Here is a 12539-nt window from a genome sequence, read left to right on the forward strand (position 1 = left end):
TAAAGATGTGATGATGGGGGGGGGCCACTTGGCTGGCTCAGTTGGTAAAGCATGCAACTCTTGATCTCAGGGTGAGGAGTTCAAGCCCCACACTGGGTGTGGAGCCTACTTAAAAAGATGTGATCAAGAGTCATGAAACCCACAATCTCCGCCTGTACTATTCCCGTTTGTCCAGTACTTAAGCCAATCACTGATGCTGGCGCCTCACCATAGACTCAGGTTCCGCTGATTAAGGCTCTGAGTCCTAAGGACGCACAATGGACCCAAGGAACATCACCGCCATAGCTCATATGCTCTGTTCCCATCACCAAGCAATCCCAGGCCCAATCTGGTGTCACTTTGGAAGGGGCTACGTTTATACAGTTCCCAAGGGGATATGTAAATAGTCCTACAATTACATGTGACCTCTGCCACCAGGATTTAACAGTAACAAGTATTGTTTTGGCCATTCCATTGATGACAGGATGCTGAGGGGTCCCTCCGAGGAAGCCTTAAGGGCAGATGTGTCCAGCGTCACAGCCACTTATGCCACACAGGATCCCAGGCTCAGTCATCCACCACATTTCTCCTCCCGGGGGCTGAGGACTTCCCCACGCCACCACACATGAATTACTCACCATTAAACCACCCACTAGACTCCATCAGGCACAAAATCTACTCGGCCTTTTCACGCTCTAGAGAACACATCCTTCGTTCTCATGAATTCTTCGCCCTCTGTACACACACACACACACACACACACACACACACACACGGCACCTTCCACTGGGGCCCGACCCAACAGTGCCCTCGGGAAGCTGCCCAGCACACAGGCCCCCACGCCTGCCCGTTAGCCCCCACCGCCGCCCCCCAACATCACCTTTGACCATGCCTCCTGGAGTCTCTGGAGCAAACCGGGGTCTACAGGTCTACCGCTGCCCTGTAAACGCCCCTGGAGTGGCCGTGCCTGGAGAGCTGCTCTGGCTGCTTTAGAACCCAAGGCCCCAGCCAGCCCTGGCCCAGGAGGACTCCGGAAACAAGCTCCTGGCCTGCCCGAGGTTAGAGACCAGCTCAGACGCCTGGCGGAGCCCCTGATGCCTCCTTGGAGAAACGGTACCTTCGGCAGAGGACTAACCCTGGCATCAAAGGCCTTTCCCTTGCCAGAGAGCCTTGAGGAGGTGATGGCGACACCCTGCTTCCTCCTCCTCCGGCTACCTGGGGACCCAATGGTCTACATGGACATGGGAGTCTGTTCTTCACCGACGGCAGCGACACCATCACACACAAGCAGCTCACTGGGGACCACGGCGCCCCAGCTTCAGGGGCCCTGCTGGTCAAGGAGGGTGCTCTGACCCAACCACCCGGCTGAAACTTGCCCTTGAGGAGACGGCAAGATGGGCCTTTCTGGAATGCCCAGGCTTTCACAGACTCCTGGGCTTTTGCTAATGACGTTGTGGTGTGCTCTGGACAACAGCTAAGGGGCAGTTTTCTCACACAGGGCAAGCCCCTCACTGTCTCTCACACACACTAACCGCTCCACGTGAGACCATTCCCTGCAACACCTCAGACTCCCTCACTCTGCCCGGCCCCCACCCACCCCGGCAGCGCGAAGGGGTCCACACAAGCTCAGGTCATAGAGGAATTCGGGCCTTCACCACCAGGGCTCAGGCGAGGGACTCCCCCCCTCTCCGCAGCCAAGCTTGGGACAGACATGTGCATTCTCTGCACCCCAAACAGAGGACACTATCCAGATGGGGACACATCCATGGGGACACACCACCACATCCCACTGACAGACTCATTTCACGGCCCCACCGCCTTCTGCCTGGTCTTCCAGACAGGCCGGCACCATCACCCATGCTTCCCCGGGACTCCTCTGGGACCCCCACCCCGAGCCCCTCTCACAGCAGGGCATCTTTCCTTGTTAGCCACGTGCCCTTGATCAGTTGACATGACAGACTCTGACCGGGGCGCCCACTAGACCTCTTCGGAGACTCGGAAGTGGACTCAGCAACACAGTGTCCTTGCAACTTGCACTTGGCTGCCTCTCACAGGCGGCTGGCTCCTTCAGGAGACTCTCCTTAGGTTCCTTGCAGGCATGTGGGTCCCCAAACAGATCAAAGTACTGCCCAGAGCCTCATCTTCCTTGATTTTTGCCCCGTGACTTCACACCTCATGTGCCAGATGCACCAATTGTTACCCACACCCGTCACTGAGTACCCCCACCGCCCCAGGCCAAGAGCCCATCCAGTTAGTGAGAGATCACTTCCTCAGGAGCTGTGACAACAGGAAGGACTCTCCAAAAGGAGCCACCTCCCTACCAGCCACCCTCCTCGAATATGGTGGCCACTGGCTGGCTAATGAGGCTAAAATCGCCACTAATTTACAGGAAGTAGAAATCTTCTCCCAGGACCCACCGTTGGCAAGACTTGGGTATCCAAAAGGAGAGAAACGCTCTGCCCAGTTGACACGAGCCGTAGTCAGCAGTGAGAGTATAGAGAGCTGCCAGGCACGGCCTCCCCCGCTAGACGCTAGACGAGATAACCCACCTCAGGCACAAGGAGCAGTGTGCTCAGCAGTCAGTCAACAAACAGTTTGGCCTGCGGTGGAGGAGGTGCAGGGGGCGGGGTAGGCACCGGCCTAGGCCCATCAACTGCTAACACTCTACCACTGTGGGTCACCTTCCCACAATCCGCTCCCCCCCCACCCCCCCGGGCCTACCCATCACGCAGACAAATGCTGGAGCGATACGGCTGCCACCCGCAGTTGCCTCACAAGATGGAAACGCGGGGAACGTTGGAGCCTTGCGGTCACGGCTCAGGCCAGCATGCCACCGAGGCTGGGCAGCAAAGGGACTGAGCTCTTTTTAGGCAATGCCCTCCCCCTCCACAAGCAATGTCTAAATGACACGTGCTCCCCCATGTCTATACATCAAATGTTGCTACAAGCTAACTGGCCGTATGATTGTGGGCCAGAGACCTCGCTGATGGCCCGAGATGTGCAGACATTCCACAACATTACCTGAATTTTTGAAGAGATTCCTGGGGATCCTGAGATCACCGGCCTATTTTCATGGATGGACTCTAGGGTGGGGATGGTGGCTGTGGACTGGATTGGCTTGAGCTTCCAAATGCAAGGCACCCAAGGGAAAGATGGTGGTCTCTGCCAGCTTCTCGATCAGGGCCCCTGCTGCCCCTCCCCCCTCCCCCTTCCCCCCACCTCCAGTTTCCTTTGTTTTAGAGAGTTCTGGTTGATTTGGGTAACGGACACTGACACCTCTTGTTTTTCCCTTCCTGGGCTTTCATTCCCAGTTGTTTTTGTTTTTAATTCATTTTAATTATTTATTTTAGAAAAAGTAAGGGAGAAGGGCAGAGGGAGAACGAATCTTTTTAAAAATTTTTTTTGTTGTTTTTGTTCTTTTTTTGGGCAGGGGGAGGGAGAGACTCCCCAGCAGGCTCCACACTGTCAGGACAGAGCTCATGGTGGGGCTTGAACTCATGAACTGTGAGATCATGACCTGAGCCAAAACCAAGAGTCCAATGCGAAACCGACTGAGCCTCCCAGGTGCCCCAAGAGAGAGAATCTTAAGCAGGCTCCACACTCAGCCCAGAGCCCCACCTGGTGCTCAGAACTCTGGGATCATGACTGGAGTCCAAACTGAGCCACCCAGGGGCGCCCCCTGCAGTTATGTTTTCAGTTCATCAATCAAGAGTGAACCTTGCGATGCCAGCCTCTTCCATCACTTCCCACAAGATGCCGGCTGTGGCTGCTGCCTGGGTGAGCTCCCCGTGAGGAGAAGGCCGGCTCACAGAGGAACGACTCCTGCCGCGTAAAGCCCACTAGGTGGAGACGGTGATAGCAGAGTACAGCGGAATACAAGTGGTTCTAACAGCAGGGCATCCTAGGTGCCCAGTGGGTGCACGGAGACGGGGCGGGGGGAGGGGGGGAGAGACACTTATGTCTGCCTGAGGCTAATCTGAGGTGCCCAGGACGCCAGACTGTGGAAGCAACTTGGCCCGCGGGTCATCCGTCCTCTACTTGTTAAAATTTATTTTTGAAGGACAGAGAGACAGAGTGTGAACAGGGGCGGGGCAGCGAGGGGGCGGGGCAGCGAGGGGGCGGGGCAGCGGCAGAGAAAGGGAGACGGAACCAGAAGCAGGCTCCAGGCTCCAGCTGTCAGCACAGAGCTGTCAGCACAAAGTCTGACACAGGGCTCGAACTCACAAACCGGAAATCATGATGTGAGTCGAAGTTAGACGCTTAACCGACTGAGCCACCCAGGTGCCCCTCATCATCCTTTATTTCTTGTGCTGGTACAGGCTGAATGGTGCCCCTGGTCACGGTTCCTCTGTTCTGTCCCGGGGTTGCCGGCCTGAGGAAATGGTCTCCGTATCTGTGCAGGGCCAGACCCCGGAGGCCACTTGTCAGGGTAACTGCGTCCACCTGGCCCGGGCCCTCGGGGTCCCAGCACGTGGCCATCTGCAGCTCAGTTCTGTAGCTGCGCCTCCTACCCTCACCCTGGCCTGGCGAGGGGGCCCAAGGGAACTTCTGAGCCCTGCTGGGTCCCCTCTCCAGAACATTCTCTGCGGCTTCGGGAGGCCAGCTGTCCCCTGGGCGGTCTGCCCTACGTAGCACACTCCCCTACTTCTGCCCCTCACAACCCTCCGATCACCCCCTGCCACGACTACTCTGGCATTTCTGCCTCATTTACCATGGCCGAGTGCTGCCTTCCGTGCTCCTGCGAGCCATGCCGGCAGCATATGGGCACCATTCGCTGGGGGCCTGCCCGGAGGCCTACGCCTGGAGCAGTGCGCCCAAATCAGGAAAACCTACCCCCGCTGGTGTGAGGCTCCGGTCCCCTCCACCCAGCACTCCTGGAGCCCTGGCGCCATCTTGCTCACATGGTCCTAGGGAGCCCTTGGGCCACTGCTCCATTTCTTAGCAGGCCTGGCACAGAAGAGGAGGTGGGGCCATGCCGGGGGTGCCTGCTGTCCCGCAGGGCCCTGAGCTCATGGCTGACCTGCGTACGCCTAGGTCAGCCTCGGCCCCCGCTGCTCGGTGACAGTCCCGGACCCTGTCCTTAGCTTTCTTTGCCGTGAGAACACGGGCGGGGAGCGCCGCTTTCCATGCTCCCAACGGGGCAACGCTGCCTCTCACGGGGAGCTTTTTTTTTTTTTTTTCTCACGGGGAGCTTTTAATTGCCCGTGAATCACTCACAGCCTTTTCTCTTACCCCAAAACTTAATTGTGCTTAGCAACAGCCACGGCACTTCACTGCCCCTGTGGTCTCCCCCCACCCCTCCATGTTTATCAAACTCCTGAGACATGGAACCCACTGGTGAATTCTCATCCACCACAACACTGCCCCAGTTCACCGGTGGTGGATGCTTTACCAGCTTCATTGTTACCTTGTGCCAGGGGCACGGGCCAGGGGTCCTCGCTGCCGGCCAGCAGCCCCTGGTCCAGCTCCAGAACCGCATCCTGGCATCAGCTTGCTGGGGCCCACTCCTAGGTGAAGGGCAGCATGAGAAAAGTTTATGAGGGTGCTCCCTACCTGGCTCAGGAGACCGGCCGCAGCGCCTGATGGAGAGAGAACCTAGGCTTCCCTTCTTACCCTCATTTTAGGTGAAGAGATTGGGCGTTTACAACCCCCCTGACCAATCAGAGCCGTGGCTGCTCAGAAAGGGGACACTGCCTTGCTCTCGAAGGTTCTTTTCAGCTGATGAAATTCCCAGGGAGGACCGACAGCTGCGGTTGCCAGCAGCTGGCTGTAAGCCGCCCCAGGATCTCCTGGGCTGTGGGTCCAGGTGTGGGCTGATGGGAGATGATGAGTAGTGTGACACCCTCCAGATCTGAATAGCAGACATTCTCGTCGGATCCATCCAGATGTTTCAGGTGGGTAGGAAGCCAGTTCATCTGAGAACAGAGGGAAAGTGGGGAGCATGCAGTGTGTCAAACACGGTTCTCCTCAGGACAAGAATATGGGGCAGCAGATCCTGTCCTAAGGGGGTCTCTTTGCAAACCGGGACAGATTCCCAGTTAAACTGTGGAACTCCTCAATTAGTGGAGTACTTAACTAATTGCAAAAAATCGTATTTGGAACAACCTGGGTATCAATCAACCTTTGATTTATAAATCAAATCAACCTTTCCAGCTGTAATGGTTATGAAACTTAAATGCAGATCAAGTATTCTTGAGGAAATTTTAGGAATTTTGAGATGTGCTAGAAGTGCAAGTTACACACTGGATTTCAAAAACTTAGTATGAGAAAAAGCACATAAAATATACCATTACGGGTGCCTGCGTGGCTCAGTTGGTTGAGTGTCCAACTCTTGATTTGAGCTCAGGTCATGATCCGAGGGTTGTAAGATCAAGCCCCATGTTGGGCTCTGCACTGAGCATGGAGCCTGCTTTATATTCTCTCGCTCTCACTCTCTCTCTCTCTCCTCCCTCCTCTCCCCTCTGCCTCTCAATCCCCTCTAAAATTAAATTAAATTAAATATAAAATGAAATATAAAATAAAACATTGATTACATGTCAAAATGATAATATGGGGATATACTGGATTAAATAAAATATGGTAATAAAATTAAATCATCTATTTCTTTTTACCTTTTTAGCAAGGCTACCAGATAATGCAAAATCACATCTTTGGCTTACCTTCTATTTTGGATAGCACAGTTAGAAGTTAGAAGGCACAGCCATGCACTTCTCACACTGGCCACTAGATGACAATCTTAAACCAGACTGCGACTTTTCAACTCCGGGAAGCCGACTCCCTCAAGATCTTTTTTTTTTTTTTTTTAATATTTTTATTTATTTCTACGAAAGAGAGAGAGAGCGAGCGAGCGTGAGCCGGGGAGGGCCAGAGAGAGAGGGAGACACAGACTCTGAAACAGGCTCCAGGCTCTGAGCTGGCTGTCAGCACAGAGCCCGACGCGGGGCTCGAACCCACGAACCGCGAGATCATGACCTAAGCGAAAGTCGGACGTTCAAACAACTAAGCCACCCAGGCGCCCCCCTCAAGATCAATCTTGAAGGTAATCTGGAGGGAAACATGGAGATAAGGGAGACAAATGGGAAAAAGACCTGGGAGGGGAAAGGACGCTCTGAACCGCTGGTGGTGTGTGGCCAGCAACGGCAGGAGGCTCAGCTCTGGGAGAATAAAACAGAAGTGAATGGTTACAATTCTGTCTGCTCCTCCCCCAGCTCCAGTGCTCTGGGGCGATGGGTGCCTGCCCTGGCCCACCTCTGACGGCTAGTGCAGATGTCCTCGGGATAAATGGGTTGTGCAGAAACTCCGACAGAAAGACCACCTCCAAGGCCCCCCCCACCCCTCCAATCCCCCCTGGGTTCTGCTGCTTCCTGGGGACTGAGCACCAAATGCAGCCCAGACCCATCTCCTGGTGGGAAGGGCAGTGCTGAGCTGTGGCTGCATGCCTGGGGTTCATCCACAGCTTCTGGGTCCTAGGCTCAGGGGACTGGTACCCAGCAGGGATGCTGGCCTCTCTCCGTGTATGTCACAGGACCCAAGACTCTGTGTCCCTTGGGAATATGTGCTCCTAGGCCAAAATAATGAGAATTCTGAGGACCTCAGCTCCTTTAAAAGAAATCCACAAAAGGGAATTACAGATTCCATTGGAAACAGATGGGGAGGGGGGAACGGACCGAGACAAAATAGGCGTAGAAACCGTACCAAACAAGATGAGATCATTTGCTAGCAATATCACATAAGAACAAGAAACTGAAAAAAAAAAAAAAAGAACCAAGTAGAAATAATAGGCATGAAAACCACAGTGATTAAAGTAAAGAACATAATAGAAGGATCAACAGTAGAACTAATGCAGTTGAGAAATTGATGAGTTAGAAGGTAGGTTAAGGGGGGCGCCTGGGTGGCTTAGTCGGTTAAGCCTCCGACTTTCGCTTAGGTCATGATCTCGCGGTTCGTGGGTTCGAGCCCCGCGTCGGGCTCTGTGCTGACTGCCAGCTCAGAGCCTGGAGTCTGTTTGTCTGTGACTCCCTCTCTCTCTGACCCTCCCCTGCTCACGCTGTCTCTCTCTCTCTCTCTCTCTCTCTCTCCTAGAAATAAATAAAAATATTTAAAAAAAAAAAAAAAAAAAAAAGGAAGGCACATCTTTCGGAAGGGCACCGGGCGGCTCAGTCGGTTGAGCATCCCAACTCAGGACATGATCTCAGGGTTTGTGGGATTGAGACCCATATTGGGCTTTGTGCTGACAGCACAGAGCCTGCTTGAGATTCTCTCTCCCTCTCTCTGTCCCTCCCGTGCTCTCTTTCTCTCTCCCCAAAATAAATAAACATTAAAAAAACTCATCATATTATACATGATTTGTGTTTTTTCTTGTATTACATCATTCTTCAATAAAAAGCTCACTAGAGCAAGAGAGAACACACTGCAATCAAATTTGTGAGTTGAAGAAAACATAATGGAAATTAAAAATACCTAGAACTCTATTCTATATATCAAAATTTATGGCTGCAATGAAAGCCATGCTCTGAAGGAAGTTTAAAGCTCAAAATATTTATATTAGGAAAGAGGAAATGCAGAAAATTAACAATCCAAAAAGCCAAACTAAGATGTTAGAAAATCACAAACAATAAACACAATGAAATTAGGAGGCTGTGTTACTCTGATACCAAAGCCAGATAAAATACTAAAAAAAAAGAAAATTGTAGACCAGAATCTCTCGAGTATAGAAGTGAAAGCTCTCCACAAAATACCAACAAACCAAATCCAAAGGCATACAGAACGATTATACACCATGGCCAAGTGGGATTTATCCCAAGCACACAAAGGTGGTTGGTTGGATGTAAAAAATTGAGCACTGGAATACATCATGTTAACAGAATGAAGAAAACCCCATATGATGATCTTAAATGATGCAGGAAAAAAAAAAAACCTTTGACAAAATTCAACATCCTTTCATGATAAAAAGCACAAGAACACTAAAAATACAAAAGCACTGGGGCGCCTGGGTGGCTTAGTCAGTTAAGCGTCCGGCTTTCACTTAGGTCATGATCTCGTGGATTCGTGGGTTCGTGCCCCGCGTCGGGCTCTGTGCTGACTGCCAGCTCAGAGCCTGGAGCCTGTTTCAGATTCTGTATCCCCCTCTCTCTCTGACCCTCCCCTGCTCACGCTGTCTCTCTCTCTCCTAGAAATAAATAAAAATATTTAAAAAAAAATACAAAAGAACTCACTCAATCATACAGGGCATTTATGAAAAACACGCAGGTAATATTGTGTCCAATGCTAAAGGATCGAAAGCTTTTCCCCTAAGATCAGGAACAAGACAGAGACGCCTGCTTTCACCACTGCTGACCAGTACTGTACTGGAAAGTATGGCCAGAACAATTCAGACGGGAAAAAAACAACTCATGGAAATTGGAAAGGGAAAAGTACAACTATCTCTATTTGCACATGAATTGATCCTACATACAGAAAATCCCAGGGGCGCCTGACTGGCTTAGTCGGTAGAGCATGTGACTCTAGATCTCAGAGTCTTGAGTTCAAGCCCCACGTCGGGCGTGGAGCCTATTTAAGATTTTTTTTTTTAAATTAGGGGCACCTGGGTTGCTCAGTTGGTTACGTGTTTAACTGAGTTTCAGCTCAGGTCAGGGTCTCATGGTTGTGATATCCAGCCCTGGGTAGGGCTCTGCACTGACAGCACAGAGCCTGCTTGGGATTCTCTCCCTCTCTCTCTGCCCTTCCCCTGCTGATGCTCTGTCTCTCTCTCTCTCTCAAAATTAATAAATAAACATAAAAAAGGTTTTTTTAACTAGAAAATCCCGAAGAATTGGCAAGAGAGCAATTTAAGCTAATAACTTCAGGAAAGTTTTGGGGAACAAGAGCAACATGCAAACATCAGCTGAAGTTGTGTATCCCTGCACCTATCGCACACATTCTGAAAGGGAAATTAAGAAAGCTATTTCATTAACAAGAGCATCAAATTAATGAAATATTACATATTCAAAGCAATTTCCTAGCAAAATAGAATAAGGGCTTATAATTTAAAATTTTTTAACGATTATTCATTTTTTTAAAAAATGTTTAGTGTTTCTTTATTTTTTGAGAGACAGAGAGACACAGCAAGAGCAGGGGAGGGGCAGAGAGAGAGGAAGACACAGATTCCGAAGCAGGCTCCAGGCTCTGAGCTGTCAGCACACAGATGGAAGTGGGGTTCAAGCCATAAACTGAAAGATCATGACCTGAGCTGAAGTCAGACATTTAACCAACTGAGCCACCCAGGCACTCCAAGAGCTTATAACTTTTTTAAAAAGGGTGGGGTGCGTGGGTGGCTCAGTTGGTTGGGGGTCCGACTTCGGCTAAGGTCATGATCTCATGGTCTGTGAGTTCTGACAGCTCAGAACCTGGAGCCTGCTTCGGATTCTGTGTCTCCCTCTCTATGTTCCTCTCCCGCTCACACACACTCTCTCTCGCTCTCTCTCAAAACTAAACAAAGATTTAAAAAAAAAAAATTTTTTTAGAGTCCAGAGTGCTGACCATTATACCATGGAACCAGCTGCTAAAAAAATTTTTTTTAAAAAGGGTGAGGATGGGGAGAAATTGGAACCCTCACACACTGCAAAATGGGGCGGCTGCTGTGGAAAACTGGCCAGAGTAGCCGGTGTCCACATGCCAAGAAGAGGGACAGTTTGTGACAGAAGAGAGGAGCGCTGCAGAAGAAAGGCAGGTGTGCAGAGAGCAGGAGGCATGATTGTCTCCATGTTGGGTGGACTCTGTGTTGGGGGAGGGACAGAGCCCCGTGCACACCCTCACTCCTGCCATCTTGACCCAATCCTCTAACTGCAGGAGCCTTCCTCCTGCAGCGTCCCTCTACGAACAAATGTGGGATTGTGTTCAGTGTGCAAAAGAAATGCTTTCAGGAGTTCCATCCACTATGGCAGATTGGGTGTTCGAGGGAGCGGAGAGGCAACAAATTGATAGCTTTGGACACAAACGGCCCTGGCCGCACACAGTCTCAGAGCGTTAATCCCACGGGCCTTTCCTAAGAAATTTACAGAGAATGACCTTCCCTCACCAAACTGGCTGCAGAGACACGGCCACGAAGACTGGCGGTGAGCCCCGAATTCACAGTCACTCAAGGGCTGAAAGGTCCAACAACGCTTTAAAACCAGGGCCAGCAGGGGCGCCTGGGTGGCTCCGTTGGTTGGGCGTCCACCTTTAGCTCAGGTCATGATCTCACGGTTCATGGGTTCGGGGTTTGGGCCCCACGTTGGGCTCTGTGCTGGCAGCTCAGAGCCTGGAGCCTGCTTCAGATTCTATGCCTCCCTCTCTCTCTGCCCCTCCCCTGCTTGTGCTCTCTTGCTCTCTTTCAAAAATAAACATTAAAACATTTTTTAAATCGAGGACACCAAAATACAATTTAACTGTTTTCCCTCATTATATTGGTGAAGACAGTATTGTTCTCCCACAGCTGTCGTGTGTGATATGTGATGGAGCAAAGGCAGAAATCTAGAATATTCTAATTCCATCAGCCCCCGGGCCCTTGAGAGTGAGGCTTCTCATTCTCACATGCCAGTGTACTCTATTTACAGGTAAGAAAAACAAGCTTTCACCTTGGATTTGAAATACCAGTGTGAACTCATGAGGTATTTCAACTTTCAAATTATTTACCTTTAAGCATTTCCTTGCTCTGTCTACTGGAAAGGCCTAGAAACAATACGATAACCATGAGCATCCCCCACACCCAGAGTGTGGACTTGAAATTCCTTTTCCAACTAAGAGACACCAGGAATTTTTGGTCAGAGAGCTGATTCCAGGCCTGAGGCGTCGTTTCACATCGGACAAGGAAACTATGAAGCCCCTACTTGGCCACGTGACAACACCTCTGAGCCAATGGGAGAAGCTCCCACTGGCTGAGGGGACACAATCTGAGCTTCAGTAAGGACATAACACAATGGATCAAAACCCTCATATGTGTTTAAATCCACAGGAATGACATAATAATTCTAAAACACAAAAACATAATGAACTTGGGGCACCTGGGTGGCTCAGTCCATTAAGGGTCCTACTCTTGATCTCAGTTCAGGTCTTGAGCACAGGGCTTTGAGTTCAAGCCGTGTGTTGGGCTCTGCACTGGGTGCAACTTAAAAAAAATTGGGGCACCTGGTCGCTCAGTGCATTAAGCGACTGACTGTGGCTCAGGTTGTGATCTCACAGTTTGTGGGTTCGAGCCCCTCATCGGGCTCTGCACTGCCAGCTCGGAGCCTGGAGCCTGCTTCAGATCCTCTGTCTTCCTCTCTCTGCTCCTGCCCGCACCCCCTGCCTCAAAAATAAACATTAAAAAAAAAAAACCCACATAATGAACTGGCTAGCCTTTGGAGGATGATAGAGAACAAATTCATTATCCTGGAAATCAGTGAAAAAAAAAGTATGAAAAGAGTCTGTGAAGGAAAAGGAAGTAAACTTTACCCTCCATGTGCTAAACCAACCACACCACTGGGTAGCTGGCTGATAGATGGGGGCGTCTCTATGGAAATATTCCAGATAATATATGAGAAATGAGTGTTCACGTTAAGTTG

The sequence above is a fragment of the Hyaena hyaena genome, unplaced genomic scaffold (assembly GCF_003009895.1).
Source record: "Hyaena hyaena isolate Hyena2069 unplaced genomic scaffold, ASM300989v1 scaffold_584, whole genome shotgun sequence".
NCBI classification, from domain to species: domain Eukaryota; kingdom Metazoa; phylum Chordata; class Mammalia; order Carnivora; family Hyaenidae; genus Hyaena; species Hyaena hyaena.